Source organism: Bos mutus, chromosome 16 (genome assembly GCF_027580195.1).
Source record: "Bos mutus isolate GX-2022 chromosome 16, NWIPB_WYAK_1.1, whole genome shotgun sequence".
Classification (NCBI taxonomy): domain Eukaryota; kingdom Metazoa; phylum Chordata; class Mammalia; order Artiodactyla; family Bovidae; genus Bos; species Bos mutus.
Window position 1 is genome coordinate 35345677 of NC_091632.1, and position 18898 is coordinate 35364574.

At 45.2% G+C, this 18898-nt stretch overlaps 1 protein-coding gene across 3 annotated transcripts in view; it reads right to left on the reverse strand.

Moving 5' to 3' along the window:
- The window catches only part of CFAP74 (cilia and flagella associated protein 74), an 89446-nt gene extending 71820 nt beyond the window's left edge, over positions 1-17626 (reverse strand). Inside the window, exon 1 of one of the 3 annotated variants that reach the window (XM_070385069.1) lies at positions 17487-17626. The gene's annotated coding sequence lies outside the window, so the exon portion shown is untranslated. The remainder of the gene's footprint in view (positions 1-17486) is intronic. The other 2 variants (XM_070385068.1, XM_070385070.1) reach the window with 2 other exon arrangements.
- Between the last annotated feature and the right edge of the window lie 1272 nt (positions 17627-18898).

The following is an 18898-nucleotide window of genomic DNA, read 5'->3' on the forward strand; positions in this document are numbered from 1 at the left end:
TTGACAGAAAACCAAAATTCTGTAAAGCAATTATCCTTCAGTTAAAAATTATATAAATTAAAAAATAAATTACTTTTTTATCACACACACAAAAAAGAACATCTGTTTTTGGTGTTAGTTCAAGAAGGTCTGGCAATTAGTTCTTCATAGAACCGGTCAACTTCAGCTTCTTCTGCATAGGTAATTGGAGCATAGACTTGGATTACTATGATGTTGAATGGTTTGCCTTGGAAATGAAGTGAGATCATTCTGTTGTTTTTGAGAATGTACCCAAATACAAAACAGTGTTTTGGACACTTTTTTTTTTTTTTTTTTTACTAAAGAGGGCTACTCCATTTCTCCTAAGGGATTCTGGTCCACAGTAGTAGATATAATGGTCATCTGAATTAAATTCACCCATTCCCATCCATTTTAGTTCACTGATTCCTAAGATGCTGATGTTCACTCTTGCCATCTCCTGCTTGACCATGTCCAACTTACCTTGATTTATGGACCTAACACTCCAGGTTCCTATGCAATGTTGTTTTTTACAGCATCAGACTTTACTTTCACTACCAGACACATCTGCAACTGAGCATCACTGCCACTTGGCGCAGCTGCTTCATTCTTTCTGGAGCTATTAGAAATTGTCCTCCACTCTTTCCCACTGCATATTGGATATTTTCCGGCCTGGGCGGGGGCCATCTTTTGGTGTTATATCTTTTTGCCTTCTCATAGTGCTAATGGGGTTCTCACAGCAAGAATACTGAAGTGGTTTGCACTCCCTCCTCCAGTAGACCACGTTTTGTCAGAAGTCTTCACTATGACCACTGGGCCTCCTGGGAAGCCCAATCAGACAAGAAAAAGAAATAAAAGGAATACAAATTGGAGTTGAAGAAGTAAAACTGTCACTGTTTGCAGATGACATGATACTATACACAGAAAACCCTAAAAACCCACCAAAAAATTACTGGAACTCATCAATGAATTCAGTAAGGTTGCAGGATACAAAATTAATACACAGAAACCTGTTGCATTTTTATACACCAACAAACTATCAGAAAGAGAAATGAAGAAACAATCCCATTTACAATCACACCAAAAAAGACTAAAACACCCAGGACTAACTCTAACTAAGGAAGTAAAACACCTGTAATCAGAAAATAATGAGACACTGAAAAAAGAAATTAAAGATGACACAAAAAGATGCAAAGACATACCATGCTCATGGATTGGAAGAATATTGTTAAAATGACCATACTACCCAAGGCAATCTACAGATTCAGTGCAATCCCTGTCAAAATACGAATGGTATTTTTCACAGAACTAGAATAAAGAATTTTAAAATTTGTATGGCAACTCAAAGACCCCAAATAGCCCAAACAATCTTGAGAAAGAATGAAGCTAGAGGAATCATGCTCCCTGGTTTCAAACCGTACTCCAAATCCCCAGTAATCAAAACAGTATGATACTGGTACAAAAAAAGACATAGAGTGATGGGATAGAGAGTCCAGAAAAGAAGCACCCTTACATGGCAATTAATCTGCAAAAAAGGAGGCAAGAATATACAATGATGGAAAGACAGCCTCTTCAACAAATGATTTTTGGAAAACTGAACAGCTACATGCAAAAGATTCAAACTGAACTACTCTCCTGTATTATATACAAAAATAAACTCAAAATGGATGAAAGGCTCAAATATAAGACCTGAAGCCATACAACTTGTAAAAGAACGCATAGGCAATAAGTTCTTTGACAACAGACTTAGTGATATTTTTCAGATTTGTCTCCGCAGGCAAGGGAAACAAAAGCAAAACTAAACAGATGAGACTATTGAACTAAAAAGCTTTTGTATAGTGAAGGACACTATGAACAAAACAAAAGGCCATCTACTGAATGGAAGAAGATATTTTCACACAATATTTCCGATAAGGGGTTAATATTCAAAGTATACACAAATTTATACAACTCAACATCAACTGAACAACCTGATTAAAAAATGGGCAGAGGATCTGAATACACATTTTTCTGAAGAAGACATACAAATGTCAGCAGAATGTGGAGAGAAGGGAACCCTGTTGCACTGTTCTTGGGAATGTAAATTGATGCAGTCACTGTGGAGAACAGTATGGAAATTACTGAAAAAACTTAAAATAGAACTACATAAGAACCAGCAATTTCACTCCTGGGTATTTATTAAGGGAAAAAAAAAAAACCTAAACACATAGAAAAGACATATGCACCCTTTTCTTTCATTGTAGTATCATTTACAATAGCCAAGATATGTAAGTAAGGTTAAGTGCCGATAAACAGGTGAGAGGATAAAGTAGGTGTAGTATATATACATAACGGAATATTACTCAGCCATTTAAAAGAATGAAATATTATAATTTGCAACAATATGGGTGGACCTGGAGGGAATTACGCTAAGTGAAATAAATCAGAAAGAGGAAGACAAACACTAAAATTTCACTTATATGTGGAACCTAAAAAACAAAACAAATGAACAAACAGTGCAAAACAGAAACAGAGTCATGGATACAGAGAACAAACACCATGGATACACCCCGGGGTGGCCGGGGTCGGGGGTGAGGGGGAGACAAATACGTGAGCGAGATTGGAAGGCACAGACTTCCTGTGGCAAAACAAAGGAGTCCCAGGGATGGAATGCACAGTGTGGGGAACAGAGCAGCCACTACACAGTATCTTTGTGTGGCGACCTACCATGTGATCATTTTGAAATGTATAGAGATATAAATTATTATGTCGTGTAATAGGAACTAACACAAGTAGGTCAGTTATACTTCAAAAACAAACAAATTCATGGAAAAAGGTGTCAGATTTGTGGTTACCAGAGGCAGGAGATCGGGGAAAGGGGAACTGGATGAAGATGGGCAAAAGGTACAAACTCCCAGGAACAGCAGTGGTCCCCAAGCAGTGGGCCATGAACTGCTACCCATCCATGGCCCGTTAGGAACCAGGCTGCACGCCAGAAGGTGAGTGGTGGAAGAGTACAAGAAGCCTCATCTGTGTTGACAGCCACTCCCCATCGCTTGCATCCCTCCTGTCCGTGGAAAAATCACCTTCCCCAAAACTAGTCCACGGTGCCAAAAAGGTTAGGGACTGCTGAGTTATAAGACAGGTAAGCACCAATAATGTAATTTACAGCATGATAAATATAATTAATGCTGCTGTACATTATATATGAAAGTTGTTAAGAGAGTAGATCCTGAGTTATCACAAGAAAAATAGTATTTTCTATTTCTTTAATTTCGTATCTACATGAGATATGGATGTTCACAAAATATATCATTATCATCATTTTATGACATATGTAAATCAAATCATTATACTGTGTACCTTAAGCTTACACGTGCTGTATTTCAATTATATTCCAATAAAGAAAGTGAAAGTGAAGTCGCTCAGTCGTGTCTGACTCTTTGAAATACAAAACTATAAATTCACCTATTTTTTGAAAATAAGAAATAAATTTCTAAATAACCCATGGACCAAAGAAAAAAATCATAATAGAAATTTTAAAATGCTTTGAACTGAGTTATAATGAAAATGCTCTTGCCTGGAAAATCCCATGGACGGAGGAGTCTGGTAGGCTGCAGTCCATGGGGTCGCTAAGAGTCAGACACGACTGGGTGACTTCACTTTCACTTTTCACTTTCATGCATTGGAGAAGGAAATGGCAACCCATTCCAGTGTTCTTGCCTGGAGAATCCTAGGGATGGTGGAGCCTGGTGGGCTGCCATCCATGGGGTCACACAGAGTCCGACACGACTGAAGCGACTTAGCAGCAGCAGCAGCAGCAGAAACCAGGTCAGTTCACCACAGGAACAGATTAGAGAAGAGAAGTACATGACCAGCTCAGTCCATGCAGAAAATGGCATTGAGGAGAGTGCACATCCCACACACGCTTCTTAAAAACTTAGCAAATTTGCATTAGAAATGAACTTCTTTAACGTGGTAAGGAATGTCTGCCAACAAGGGGCTTTCCTGGTGGTCTCCTTCCATTGCAGGTGGCCCAGGTTTGATCCCCACTGGGGGAACTAAGATCCCGAAAGCCACTTGGCAAGACCAAAAAAACATAATTATTAAAAGCATTTCCTTTAAGACTGAGAACAAAGCGAGGGTGCTCTCTAAAGCCACTGGGTCTTCCAACAGGAACACACAGAGAAGAAAGAAACACAAGGTGTGATGAGTAGAAGAGGAAACAGTGGTTAATTTCAGATAATATGACTGTGTATATAGAAAATCCAAATGAATACAGACATAAACTGTTAATATTATTGAGACAATTTAGTAATGTTGCTAGATACAAATTCAATAATAAAAATCAAAGATAGTCCTCCTTATCAGAACAAATAATGAGAATAAGATTTGGAAAACTTATTATTTACTATCATGCCAGTAAAACCACAGTTCTTGGGAATAAATACAACAAAAGATGAGGAAGACCCCTGATGAGAAAATGATGAAACCCATTAGGTGACATTAAACTGAAAGAAAGTGTTAGTCGCTCAGCTATGTTCGACTCTGTGTGACCCGATGGACTGCAGCCTGCCAGACTTCTCTATACACAGGATTTTCCAGGCAAAAATACTGGACTGGGTTGCCACTTCCTTCTCCAGGGGATCTTTCCAACCTAGGAATTGAACCTGGGTCTCCCGCATTCCAGGTACATTCTTTACCAGCTGAGCCAGCAGGGAAGCCCTGGGTAACATTAAATAAGACCTAAATAAAGGTGGCCCAGTGGTAAAGAACCTGCCTGCTAATGCAGGAGTCACAGGAGATGCAGGTTTGATCCCCGGTTGGGAAGATCCCTTGGAGGAGGCAATGGCAACCCACTCCAGTACTCTTGCCTGGGAAATCCCATGGACAGAGAAGCCTGGTGAGCTACAGTTCATGGGGTCGAAAGAGTTGAACACAACTGAGAATGCACACAAATAAAAAATAAATGGAATGAATGACCTGGTTTCATCAACAAACAGAAGTCACTGGACGATGGTGAAAGGGAAGGGGGGCTGTTTTAAATGTAAAAGGCTTAAGAGACAAGCCAACCATTTGCAGGGTGGGGGTCTCATTTGGATCCTAAGTCAAGCAAGAAAGTGTAAAAGACATTTTTGAGATAGAGTGTGGAAACAAACACCAGTTGGCATTAGATTTTATTAAGAAATCAATGTTAATTTTGTTGGGGTCGATGATGGGTTTGTGGTTATGCTAAAATGAGTCTTTATCTGTTAGAACTGTGTACTAAAGTGTTCCCAGGTGAAACAGTGTACCTGAGATTTTCCTCAAAACACATCAGCCCAGTGCTAAAATTGAGGAGCAGTAGAAGCAATAGGTCCCTTCATGGATCACTGCCTTGTCATGGTGAGGGGTTTGCATAATTCAATGAAGCTATGAGCCATGCACAGCCGCTGTGATGGTGCAGAAGCACAGCTGAGAGGCGCTACCCCAAGTCCAAGGTCAGGAGCAGCGGCTGCACTTTGCTGGAGCAGCCGTGAAGAGATACCCCACGTCCAAGGTAAGAGAAACCCAAGTAAGACAGTAGGCACTGAGAGAGGGCATAAGAGGGCAGACAGACTGAAACCACAATCACAGACAACTAGCCAATCTGATCACGTGGACCACAGCCTTGTCTAACTCAATGAAACTAAGCCAAGCTGTGTGGGGCCACCCAAGATGGACAGGTCATGGTGGAGAGGTCTGACAGAATGTGGTCACTGGAGAAGGGAATGGCAAACCACTTCATATTCTTGCCTTGAGAACCCCATGAATAGTATGAAAAAGCAGAAAGATAAGACACTGAAAGATGAACTCCCTAGGTCGGTAGATGCTCAACGTGCTACTGGAGATCAGTGGAGAAATAACTCCAGAAAGAAGGAAGGGATGGAGCCAAAGCAAAAACACCCAGTTGTGTATGTGACTGGTGATAGAAGCAAGGTTCAATGCTGTAAATAGCAATATTGCATAGGAACCTGGAATGTTAGGTCACTGAATTGGAAGTGGTCAAACAGGGGATGACAAGAGTGAACATCAACATTCTAGGAATCAGTGAACTAAGATGGACTGGAATGGGTGAATTTAACTCAGATGACCATTATATCTACTCCTGTGGGTGGGCAGGAATCTCTTAGAAGACATGGAGTAGCCATCATAGTCAACAAAAGAGTCCAAAATGCAGTACTTGGATGCAATCTCAAAAATGACAGAACTATCTCTGTTCATTTCCAAGGCAAACCATTCAATATCATGGTAATCCTAGTCTATGCCCCATCCAGTAATGCTGAAGAAGCTGAATTTGAACAGTTCTATGAAGACCTACAAGACCTTCTAGAACTAACACCCCAAAAAGATGTCCTTTTCATTATAGGGGACTGGAATGCAAAAGTAGGAAGTCAAGAAACACCTGGAGTAACAGGCAAATTTGGCCTTGGAGTACAGAATGAAGCAGGGCAAAGGCTAAGAGTTCTCCCAAGAGAACACACTGGTCATAGCAAACACCCTCTTCCAACATCACAAGAGAAGACTCTACACATGGACATCAGCAGATGATCGACACCAAAATCAGATTGATTACATTCTTTGCAGCCAAAGATGGAGAAGCTCTATACAGTCAGCAAAAACAAGACCAGGAGCTGATTGTGGCTCAGATCATGAACTCCTTATTGCCAAATTCAGACTGAAATTGAAGAAAGTGGAGAAAACTACTAGACCATTCAGCTATGACCTAAATCAAATCCCTTATGATTATACAGTGGAAGTGAGAAATAGATTTAAGGGACTAGATCTGATAGACAGAGTGCCTGATGAACTATGGACGGAGGTTTGTGACATTGTACAGGAGACAGGGATCAAGACCATCCCCGTGGAAAAGAAATGCAAAAAAGCAAAATGGCTGTCTGAGGAGGCATTACAAATAGCTGTGAAAAGAAGGGAAGTGAAAAGCAAAGGAGAAAAGGAAAGAGATACCCATTTGAATGCAGAGTTCCAAAGAATAACAAGGATAGATAAAAAAGCCTTCCTCAGTGATCAATGCAAAGAAATAGAGGAAAACAACAGAATGGGAAAGACTAGAGATCTCTTCAAGAAAATCAGAGATACCAAAGGAACATTTCATGCAAAGATGGGCTCGATAAAGTACAGAAATGGTAGGGACCTAACAGAAGCAGAAGATATTAAGAAGAGGTGGCAAGAATACACAGAAGAACTGTACAAAAAAGATCTTCACAACCCAGATAATCATGATGGTGTGATCACTGACCAAGAGCCAGACATCCTGGAATGTGAAGTCAAGTGGACCTTAGGAAGCATCACTACGAACAAAGCTAACGGAGGTGATGGAATTCCAGTTGAGCTATTTCAAATCCTGAAAGATGATGCTGTGAAAGTGCTGCACTCAATAGGCTAGCAAATTTAGAAAACTCAGCAGTGGCCACAGGACTGGAAAAAGTCAGTTTTCATTCCAATCCCAAAGAAAGGCAATGCCAAAGAATGCTCAAACTACTGCATAATTGCATTTACTCTCACATGCTAGTAAAGTAATGCTTAAAATTCTGCAAGCCAGGCTTCAGCATTCAGCAGTACGTGAACCGTGAAATTCCAGATGTTCAAGCTGGTTTTAGAAAAGGCAGAGAAACCAGAGATCAAATTGCCAACATCTGCTGGATCATTGAAAAAGCAAGAGTTCCAGAAAAACATCTATTTCTGCTTCATTGACTATGCCAAAGCCTTTGACTGTGTGGATCACAATAAACTGTGGAAAATTCTGAAAGAGATGGGAATACCAGACCACCTGACCTGCCTCTTGAGAAACTTATATGCAGGTCAGGAAGCAATAGTTAGAACTGGACATGGGACAACAGACTGGTTCCAAATAGGAAAAGGAGTACATCAAGGCTGTATATTGTCACCCTGCTTATTTAACTTATATGCAGAGTACATCATGAGAAACACTAGGATGGGGGAAGCACAAGCTGGAATTAAGACTGCCAGGAGAAATATCAATAACCTCAGATATGCAGATGACACCACCCTTTGGCAGAAAGTGAAGAGGAACTCAAAAGCCTCTTGATGAAAGTGAAAGCAGAGAGTGAAAAAGTTGGCTTAAAGCTTAACATTCAGAAAACGAAGATCATGGCATCTGGTCCCATCACTTCATGGCAAATAGATGGAGAAACAGTGGAAACAGTGGCTGACTTTATTTTTCTGGGCTCCAAAATCACTGCAGATGGTGACTGCAGCAATTAAATTAAAAGACACTTACTCCTTTGAAGGAAAGTTATGACCAACCTAGACAGCATATTGAAAAGCAGAGACATTACTTTGTCAACAAAGGTCCATCTCGTCAAGGCTATGGTTTTTCCAGTGGTCACGTATAGATGTGAGAGTTGGACTATAAAGAAAGCTGAGCACCAAAGAATTGATGCTTTTGAACTGTGGTGTTGGAGAAGACTCTTGAGAGTCCCTTGGACTGCAAGGAGATCCAACTAGTCCATCCTAAAGGAGATCAGTCCTAGGTGTTCATTGGAAGGACTGATGTTGAAGCTGAAACTCCAATACTTTGGCCACCTGCTGCAAAGAGCTAACTCATTTGAAAAGACCCTGATGCAGGGAAAGATTGAGGGCAGGAGGAGAAGGGGATGACAGAGGATGAGATGGTTGGATGGCATCACTGACTCAATGGGCATGGGTTTGAGTGGACTCTGGGAGTTGGTGATGGACAGGGAGGCCTGGCATGCTGCGGTTCATGGGGTCACAAAGAGTTGGACACGACTGAGCGACTGAACTGAACTCAATGAGCCATGCCATGCAGGGCCACCCAAGATGGACAGGTCATAGTAGAGAGTTCGGACAAAACATAATCCACTGGAGGAGGGAATGGCAAACCATCCCAGTATACTTGCCGTGAGAAGCTCACTGTATAAAAGGCCAAAAAGATACGACACCAAAAGATGAGTCCTCATTCTGAAGGTATCCAATATGCTACTGGGGAAGAGCAGAGGAGAATTACCAATAGGACCAGAATGAATGAAGCAGCTGGGTCAAAGCGGATACTAAGCTCAGGTGTGGATGTGTCTGGTGATGAAAGTAAAACCCGATGCTGCAAAGAACAGTATGGTATAGGAACCTGGAATAGGTCCATGAATCAGGGAAAGTTCGATGTGGTCAAGCAGGAAGTGGCAAGAATAAACATGGACATCCTAGGAATAGCAAACTAAAGTGGACAGGAATGGGCGAATTTAATTCAGATGACCATTATATCTACTACTAGGGGCAAGAATCCCATAGAAGAAACGGAGTAATTCTCACAATCAACAAAAGAGTCCATAATACAGTATTTAGGTGCAACCTCAAAAATGACAGAGTGATCTTGGTTCATTTCCAAGGCAAGCCATTCAACATCATAGTAACCCAAGTCTATGCCCCTACCACTGCTACTGAAGAAGCTGTAGTCGATCAGTTCTATGAAGACCTAGAAGACCTCTTAGAACACCTAAAAAAAGATGTCATCATCAGGGATTGGAATGCAAAAGTAGGAAGTCAAGATACACCTGGAATAGCAGGCAAGTTTGGCCTTAGAGAACAAATTGAAGCAGGGCAAAGGTTAACTGAATTCTGCCAAGAGAATGCACTGCTGCTAAGTCGCTTCAGTCATGTCCGACTCTGTGTGACCCTATAGACGGCAGCCCACCAGGCTCCCCCGTCCCTGGGATTCTCTAGGCAAGAACACTGGAGTGGGTTGCCATGTCCTTCTCCAATGCATGGAAGTGAAAAGTGAAAAGTGAAGTCGCTCAGTCGTGTCCGACTCCTAGCGACCCCGTGGACTGCAGCTTACCAGGCTCCTCAGTCCGTGGGATTTTCCAGGCAAGAGTACTGGAGTGGGATGCCATTGCCTTCTCCAGAGAATGCACTAGTCATAGCAAATATCCTTTTTCACTGACAAAAGAGACGACTCTACACAGGCACATCGCCACATGGTTAATACCGAAATCAAATTGATTACATTTTTTGTAGCTGAAGATGTAGAAGCTGTATACAGTCAGCAAAAACAAGACATGGAGCTGACTGTGGCTCAGATCATCAGCTTCTCATAGCAAAATTCAGGCTTAAACTAAAGAAAACTGGGAAAAACAATAGGCCAGCCAGGTATGACTTAAATCAAATCCTGTATGAATTCACAGTAGAGGTAATGAATAGATTTAAGGGACTAGATCTAATTAACAGTGTATCTGAAGAACTATGGATAGAGGTCCATAATCTTGTACAGGAGATGGCGAATAAAACCATCTAAAAGAGAAAGAAAAGCAAGAAGGCAAAGTGGTTATTTGAGGAGGCTTTACAAATAGTGAAAGAATGAAGAGAAGAGAAAAGCAAAGGAGAGAGGGAAACACACATCCAGTTAGATGCAAGGTTCCAAAAAATAGCCAGAAGAGACACGAAGGCCTTCTTCAGTGAACAATGCTTAATAATAGAAGAAAACAACAAAAAGGGAAAGACTAGAAGTCTCTCCAGGAAAACTGGAAACATCAAGGGAGTATTCTGCCCAAAGGTGGGCACAATAAAGGATAAAAATGATAGAGACCTAGTAGATGCTGAAGAGATCAAGAAGCGATGGAAAGAATGCATAAAAGAATATAAAAAAGATGTTAATGAACCAATTACTAGGACCATGTGGTTAGTCACCCAGTCAGACATTCTGGAGTGAGAAGTCAGGTGGGCTTTAAGAAGCACTGCTATTAATAAAGACAGTGGATTTGATGAAATTCCAGCAGAACTATTCAAATCCCTAAAGGATGATGCCATCAAGGTTTTGCATTCATTATGTCAGCAAACCTGGAAGACCCAGCAGTGGCCATGGGATTGGAAAAGGTCAATCCTCATCCCAATTCCCAAGAAGGGTAATACCAAAGAATGTGCTAACCATTGGATAATTGCACTTATTTCCCGTGCTAGTAAGGTCGTGCTTAAAATCTTGCATGCTAGGCTTCAGCATTATGCAAACCAAGAAGTTCCAGATGTCCAAACGGGATTTAGAAAAGGAAGAGGACATAGAGATCAAATTGCTAACATTCGCTGGATTATAGACAAAATAAGGGAATTTCAGAAAAACATCTATCTCTTGTTTCATCGACTACGTTAAAGCCTTTGACTGTGTGGAACATGACAAACTGTGGAAAGCTCTAGAGAGATGGGAATACCAGACCATCTTACTTGTCTCCTGAGAAACCTGATGCAAGTCAAAAAGCGACAGTTAGAACCCTGTATGGAACAATTGATTGGTTCAAGATTGAGAAAGGAGTATGACAGGGCTGTCTGCTGTCACCCTGTCTGTTTAACCTATACGCTGAGCACATCATGACAAATGCCGGGCTGGATGAATTATAAGCTGGAATCAAGATAGGAAGGAGAAACATCAACAACCTCAGATATGTGGATGATATCACTTCTAAGCTGAAGCTCCAATACTTCGGCCACCTGATGCAAAGAACTGACTCATTTGAAAAGACCCTGATGCTGGGAAAGATAGAAGGCAGGAGGAGAAGGGGACGACAGAAGGTAAGATGGTTGGATGGCATCTCTGACTCAATGGATATGAGTTCGAGCAAGCTCTGGGAGTTGGTGATGGACAGGGAAGCCTGGCATGCTGCAGTCCATGGGGTTGCAAAGAGTCAGACCTGGCTGAGTGATTGAACTGAACCACTCTAATGGCAGAAAGTGAAGAGGAACTATAAACAGCCTCTTGATGAGGGTGAAGGTGGAGAGTGAAAGAGCCAGCTTAAGACTAAATATTAAAAAAACTAAGACCATAGCATCTGGCCCCAGTACTGCATGGCAAATAGAAGGGGAAAAGGTAGAAGTAGTGGCAGAGTTCCTCTTCTTGGTCTCCAAAATCACTGGGGACGGTGACTGCAGCCATGAAATCAGAAGACAATTGCTTCTTGGCAGGGAAGCAATGACAAATCTAGACTGTGTTGAAAAGCAGAGATGTTACTCTGCCGACAAAGTTCAATTCAGTCGCTCAGTCATGCCCGACTCTTTGCGACCCCATGGACTGCAGCACATCAGGCTTTCCTGTCCATCACCAACTCCCAGAGCTTGCTCAAACTCATGTCCATCGAATTGGTGATGGCATCTAACCATCGCATCCTCTGTCATCCCCTTCTCCTGCCTTCAGTCTTTCCCAGCATCAGGGTCTTTTCAAATGAGTCAGTTCTTTGCATCAGGTGGCCAAAGTATTGGAGCTTCAGCTTCAGCATCAGTCCTTCAATAAATATCCAGGACTGATTTCCTTTAGGATTGACTGGTTTGATCTTCTTGCACTCCAAGGGATTCTCAAGAGTCTTCTCCAGCACCATAGGTCAAAAGCATCAATTCTTCGGTGCTCAGCTTTCTTTATGGTCCAACTCTCACATCCATACATGACTACTGGAAAAACCATAGCTTTGAATAGATGGACCTTTAATGCCGACAAAGGTCCATCTAGTCAAAGCTATGAGGTCCATATAGTCAAGGCTATGGTCTTCTCAGTGGTCACATATGATTGTGAGAGCTGGACTGTAAAGAAGGCAGAATGCCAAAGAATTGATGCCTTTGAACTGTGGTGCTGGAGAAGACTCCTGAAAGTCCCTTGGACAGCAAGGAGATCAAACCAGTCAATCTTAAGGGAGATCAACCCTGAATATTCACTGGAAGGACTGATGCTGAAGCTGAAGCTCCAGTATTTTGGTCATCCAGTGACACCCAAAGGAGAATTCAAGAAAAGCTGCAAATTAGAGGAAGATAAATGCAACACATCTCCCATCATGACAGGTAAGGAACATCCATCGATCAACACAGAGGAAGATGAATGACAGCAAAGTGGTGGAACTTAAACAGGCTGGTCACAATAAGGGACATTCAAGAGGCCAACAACTGTAACCAGTTTGTCTGCGTGTCCTGACTCCTGCCTGTGTTCCCGGCGTTGTCACAGTGATCCCTTTAACTCTTCTAACAGAGTCCTGGTTGGACAATGAGCTCAACCTCATCTGTAATTAGGGACACGCAGAGTAGAGCCACGTAAACTATTACTGCACAGTCACCAGTCTGAGTAACACATTAGTAGCCTGAGGATACCAGGTGCCAGCAGGGACAGGAAGCAGTGGGAAGGTTTGTTCACTCACGGTGGGAGCGGAAACTGGGACAGAAGCTTTGAAAAGAGTTCCGCATCGCCTTGTAAAATTAAAAATATAACGCCCTCTGCACTAGGATCTGATCGCTGCTGTGAGAAACTGCCACACACTCAGTAATTGAACACAAATGCGTTATTATCCTGCAACTCTGGAGGTCGGAAGTCTGAAATGAGCCCCACGGAGCTAACACCAAGATGTCAGCCGGGCTGCCCTCCTCTTCAGCAGCTCTGGGGCACAGTCCGTCTTCTTGCTTTTTCTGGTTTCTAGAGGTTGCCCACAGGCCTTGGCCAAAGCCTATCCTACCAACTTCAAAGCCACTAAAGTCAGGTGGGCCTTCTCGTCAGCTCTTCCTGGCTCCCCCTGCCCTCTGTTCTACCAGAAGGACACCTCTAACTGCTCTGGGCCCAGCAGGTTAACGCAGCACAGTCTCCTGGTTCAGTCAGCTGACCAACAGCCGAGATTCCTGCAGCCTGTAACCTAACACACGCACAGGTTCCGAGGGTCAGCATGTGGCCGTTTCTGGGGCCGCTATTGTGTATACCAGGCCCTCTGACTCAGCACTTCCTCTCCCAGGCGATCACCTGATAGAAACTCAGATGCTGAGAGGGTAACAGGCAGGAAGGCCAGAGGTCCCCAAGCAGCAAGAGGAAATAAACTGCAAGTGGCAGACATTTTTCCTTCTCTACACAGAATTAAAAGAGGCTTCTTTTAATTCTGTGTAGAAGACACCTGGTTCTGCCTTGAGCTAACCAATGCTGTTTTTCTTATGCAAATGTTTTTCGTAAGCTATGTTAATGAAACTATGTATTTGCTATGGAATTTGCCTTTCTTCAAAATGGTTCCACCTAACTTTTTCTCTTCTCAAATCTTGGGTTGATAATGCCTCCACAAACCAGTATTTCTGTCAATTGTTTCATGGTGGGGGCAGGGGCGGGGAATGACAGACCTCGTGCCATCCTATCTTAAGAATGCATATTGTGGGAGAGGCGCCTGGTGAAACTCCCTCAGCCTTGAGGTGTCTCTCTTATCTAATTAATACCTTTCTAATAGACATAAAACACCTTGCTAACCACTAGCAAGGGGGCACGCTTTCTGTCCCCTTCTGATGTCTGTGTCAGAAGCTTTCCCTATCTCTATTAAACTTTAAACTTTGCTACACAAAAAGCTCCAAGTAGTCAAGCCTCGTCTCTGATCCCAGATGGAAGTCCTCTCCTCCGGAGGACACAAATCCTGGTGTTAACACACGACGCACAGCAGCAACCTTTCAATGCTGTACTCCTTTCCTGAGGCTGCCACAGCAAAGTGCCACGAGAACAAGACATTCTCTTGTCTTAGAACAAGATATTCTCTCATAGTTCTGGAGGCCAGAAGCCTGATATCAAGATGCCAGCTCCCTCTGACGTGCTGAGCAAGGCCCTCGTACAGACTCTTCTCCTCGGTCCTGCTTCCCAGGCTCATGGCAGCGCAGCTCCAGTCCACGTTGTTAGGCGAACCACTGACCAAAACCACTGACCCTCACCAGGCACCACAGTAACTGCTTGCATGAGGTATCTTAAACAGGAGGGCCTAGTAAGGAACACAGAACTAACAAGCTACCACCAACCACAAGAATTCAGCAAAGGTCAAAAGGAGAGGGAAACGACAGTCCATGTGTTCCGCCAACCTCCCAGAATCCTCCTCGCTGGAATCCATCTTGGCTGATGTGCACCACCAGTCTGGCCAGAGACACCTTGGAAATTAACCCCATCACCGTAAAACCCGAGACTGCGAGCCAAGTGGCAGAGCCGTTCTGGGTTCCCTCACCCTGCTGCCCTCCGCCCAGGTGCCCCTTCCCAATAAAGTCTCTTGCTTGGTCAGCTTGTGCGTCTCCATGGAAAACTCTCCTGAGTGTTAGACAAGAGCCCACTCTCAGGCCCTGGAAGGGGTCCCCTTTCCTGTAACACTGTGGCATTCTCCCTGTCTGCATGTCTGCATCCAAATCCCCCCCTTTATAAAGACACCTGTCATGATGGATGAGGGGCCTGGCTGCTTCAGTTTGACATCATCTTAACCAGTTATTTCCAAATGAGGCCACATGCTGAGACACTTGGAGAAGGCAATGGAACCCCACTCCAGTATTCTTGCCTGGAAAATGCTATGGATGGAGGAGCCTGGTAGGCTACAGTCCATGGGGTTGCGAAGAGTCGGACACAACTGAATGACTTCACTTTCACTTTTCATTTTCATGCATTGGAGAAGAAAATGGCAACCCACTCCAGTGTTCTCGCCTGGAGAATCCCAGGGGTGGGGGAGCCTGGTGGCCTGCCATCTATGGAGTTGCACAGAGTCGGACACGACTGAAGTGACTTAGCAGCAGCAGCTGCGACACTTGGGGTTTGCACATCAAAGTACTTTTGTTGTTGAGGAGACAGAACTCCCCTCCTAACACATAGATAACAGGAACCATACAAGACCTTGCAAACCAGAGTTCGTTAAGAGCAGTAACTCTGGAAACAACCCTGGCCAGCAGCAATAGAACACACTGTGAGATCCACCTGGGCGAGCTGGGTAGTGACGAAGAGAGTGACCTACAGCTTGTGCAAGAGTGTGGACGAGTCTATCACACAGCTGGGAGGGAGGAAGACACAAGCACACGCTGCTTCCCTTCCCCCTTCCCCTGCCCAGGTGGGCAGGATCCACAGTGGCCCAGACTGGGCATTAGAGCCTGCATGGGGGAAGGCAGTGAGCCTAGAGTTGGGTAAGAGAGTCCAGCCGGGGCCAGGGTGGGGTCGATGTCCACAGTGTGCTCCATCCACTCAACCGTGTGAGGCCTGACATGGCGTTAGAGCCTCATAATCTCCCGACAAAATACTTGCCCATTACAAAGGCTGAAGTGACTTCCCAGGGGAGATACAGGCAGACACCACCTTAAACAAGTGCTCAGAGCAGAGTGACACGTGGCACCACTTCTGTGACCTTCCTGCCAAAGACACGTAATGGGGATTTGATTTCGAGGAAACACCAGACAAATCCAAACGGAGGGGTTTTCCACAAAAGCCACTGGGCTCTAACCTTCAAAGGTGTCAAGATCATGGAGCCAAGGAAAGCCTGACTTGGAAGAGACTGAAGAAACACGTTAATAGCTCAGTGTGGTTGGGGAGCCCAGACTGGACCCTTTCTGGTCTGTGCCTTTATAGGATCAGCTGGCAGAAGGTGTTTGTCTGTGGCCAATGATCAGATGTCCTGACATGTCCGAGTCATCCTCCCGACTCTGACGGTCATGTGTGGTTCTGCTAGAAACTGCCCTGATGTGCAGGAAATGCGAATGGAAGTGTCTGCAGGTGACAGAGCATTACGTAGGCAACTTATTCTCAAATACCCCTGGGAGACAAAGTTTTTGATGCTGAACTTGCAACTTTTAGGTAAGTTCGAGATTATTTCAAAAATTAAAAAAGAATACACAGTGTTATTCTATGTGTATACATATATGGATTAAAACACGTGAAACCTACATTGTTTAGAAATGGTAAAACTAAAGAAAATCAAGAAGTCAGGCTGTGGTCATGGGTAAGGGGGTCTGCTGTGGGGCAAGGGAGGGGTTGGGGCACTCGGGGTGCGGACAAGGTTCCATTTCTGGCCTTGGGCACTGGCTACTGATGCAGTACTGTGAATCCCCGCACCAGCGTCTGCAGAGACAACTATCTGGGAATTCTCTCAACTGTCGGTACCAGGGCAGGCCCGCCCATCACCTAGTTCAGTACTTGGTTCACAGTGGATGTTCAAGGAGTGTTTGCCCGAAACATAACGTGAGCACATAAAACGAATATTTGTTTATGGAAAACAAAATAATACAGGTTTTTAGAAACAGACTAATCATTACAAACCAAACTGAGATGATCTCGGAATTCCTTCCTTGGCCCGGACACTCAGGGTCCCTCCTCACCAGCCCGCTCGCCCTCGAGTTTTGCTCAGCGGTTTCCTAGATGTGCAAGGACAGCATAGCCACGTCCGCCCGGAACCTGCACGGAGCCCGGAACCCAGGCTGCACCTGCACGCGGGGGTTCCTGAAACCGGCGGGGGCGGGGCCTGAAACCGATGGGGAGGGTCCTGAAACAGGCGAGGGGGTCACGAAACCGCTTGGGGTGGGGCTGAAACTCGCCGCGGGGACCGGAGGCACCTGAAACTGGCCCGGGGCCGTCCGAAGGCCCAGAAATCGGCCGGGGCGACCCCCTCACTAGGAGTTATTTCTCAGGCAGAACTTCCACGGCGGAGGCGCTGATTTGTGCCTCGGAGGTGGCCAGAGTTCCCAAGCCCAACCGCAGGCTCCGGGGCCAACGGACCCACCTGTCAGCGGCCCCGCCGGTTCCGAGCAGCGCGGGATCTGGGCGGAGAAGCTCCTCAGAGTCCGCTGGCAGCGCGGTTTGGAGCAGGTAGCTCTATGGCAACGGACGGCTCCATCGCAGGGCGGGGGTGCCCGCTCACCCCCCGCCAAGGCGGTGGCTCGCCTCGGCAGCGCCCCCGCGCAGGCGCAGTGCTGACGAGGCGGCAAAGTGCAACCCGAGCGCGGGACGGACGGACACTGGTACGCTGCTGGTGGTTACTGCTGGAAATCAGCGCGCTGGGCCGAGCAGAGACCGCGAGCGGAGGGTCGCGGGACACCCGAACTACCAGGCTGTGGCGGAGGAGACTGACTCCGCTTGGTAGTACGGGTGCAGCCCCAGGCTGCCTCCCCTGTTTTGGCCCAAGCTGGTTGAAGAACGGATTAGTTAATTTTAGTGACTGTAGAGTTCACGTAAAATAGAGGTTTCTCACTTCTCTTTTTGAGACCAGAGACCTGGAACAATATGCCACGCTGGGCTGGAGCTGAACTGAGTCCTCCCTGCTCACTGTGCACGCCCCAGCCTTGTCTGGGGTCAGCGTGGTCCATTTCCACCTGTCCGAGGGTGTGTGTTTGCAGTCTGGACTCAGGGTGTGAGGAAAGTGTTGAGTCCTGCCCCAAAGCCACAGGTGCGAGGCCTCGCACCAAGGCCATAGAAGCGGAGCTCACGACCAAGGTCATCTCTGAAACTGAACCCCTTTGTAACTTCCCCAAAGCCCCTGATGATCACTAAGGAGCTTCCTGACTCCCCATTAGGCAGATGCTCACTCTAGTAAGCCGGAGAAGGCAATGGCACCCCACTCCAGCACTCTTGCCTGGAAAATCCCATGGACAGAGGAGCCTGGTGGGCTGCAGTCCATGGGGTCGCTAAGAGTCGGACACGACTGAGAGACTTCACTTTCACTTTTCACTTTCATGCATTGGAGAAGGAAATGGCAACCCACTCCAGTGTTCTTGCCTGGAGAATCCCAGGGACGGGGGAGCCTGGTGGGCTGCCGTCTATGGGGTCGCACAGAGTCTGATACGACTGAAGCGACTTAGCAGCAGCAGCACTCTAGTAAGCACTCTATAGAGCCCCAACTAATCACCTAAAGCCAACCATCCAGCAGGAATTTTGTCTTGAGGCTATTAAAATTGGTTATTAATCCAAGAAAACTGTCCGTTTTCCCTCGTTTGTCAGGAGGTCCACACGCAGTGCCCACATTATCTCTGCTCTTTGTTCTTAATAAACTGACTCCCTTCTGAAAGGTTCTGTGTCTGGAAATTCTTTTCCAACATGCACTTGGACTGCCTCAACAGAAGGATCCCTCTAGCCAGTGCAGTTGGTGCTGGGCCCTGGACCCTCGGCTGATCGGTGTATTCCCTGCCCTTGCAGAGC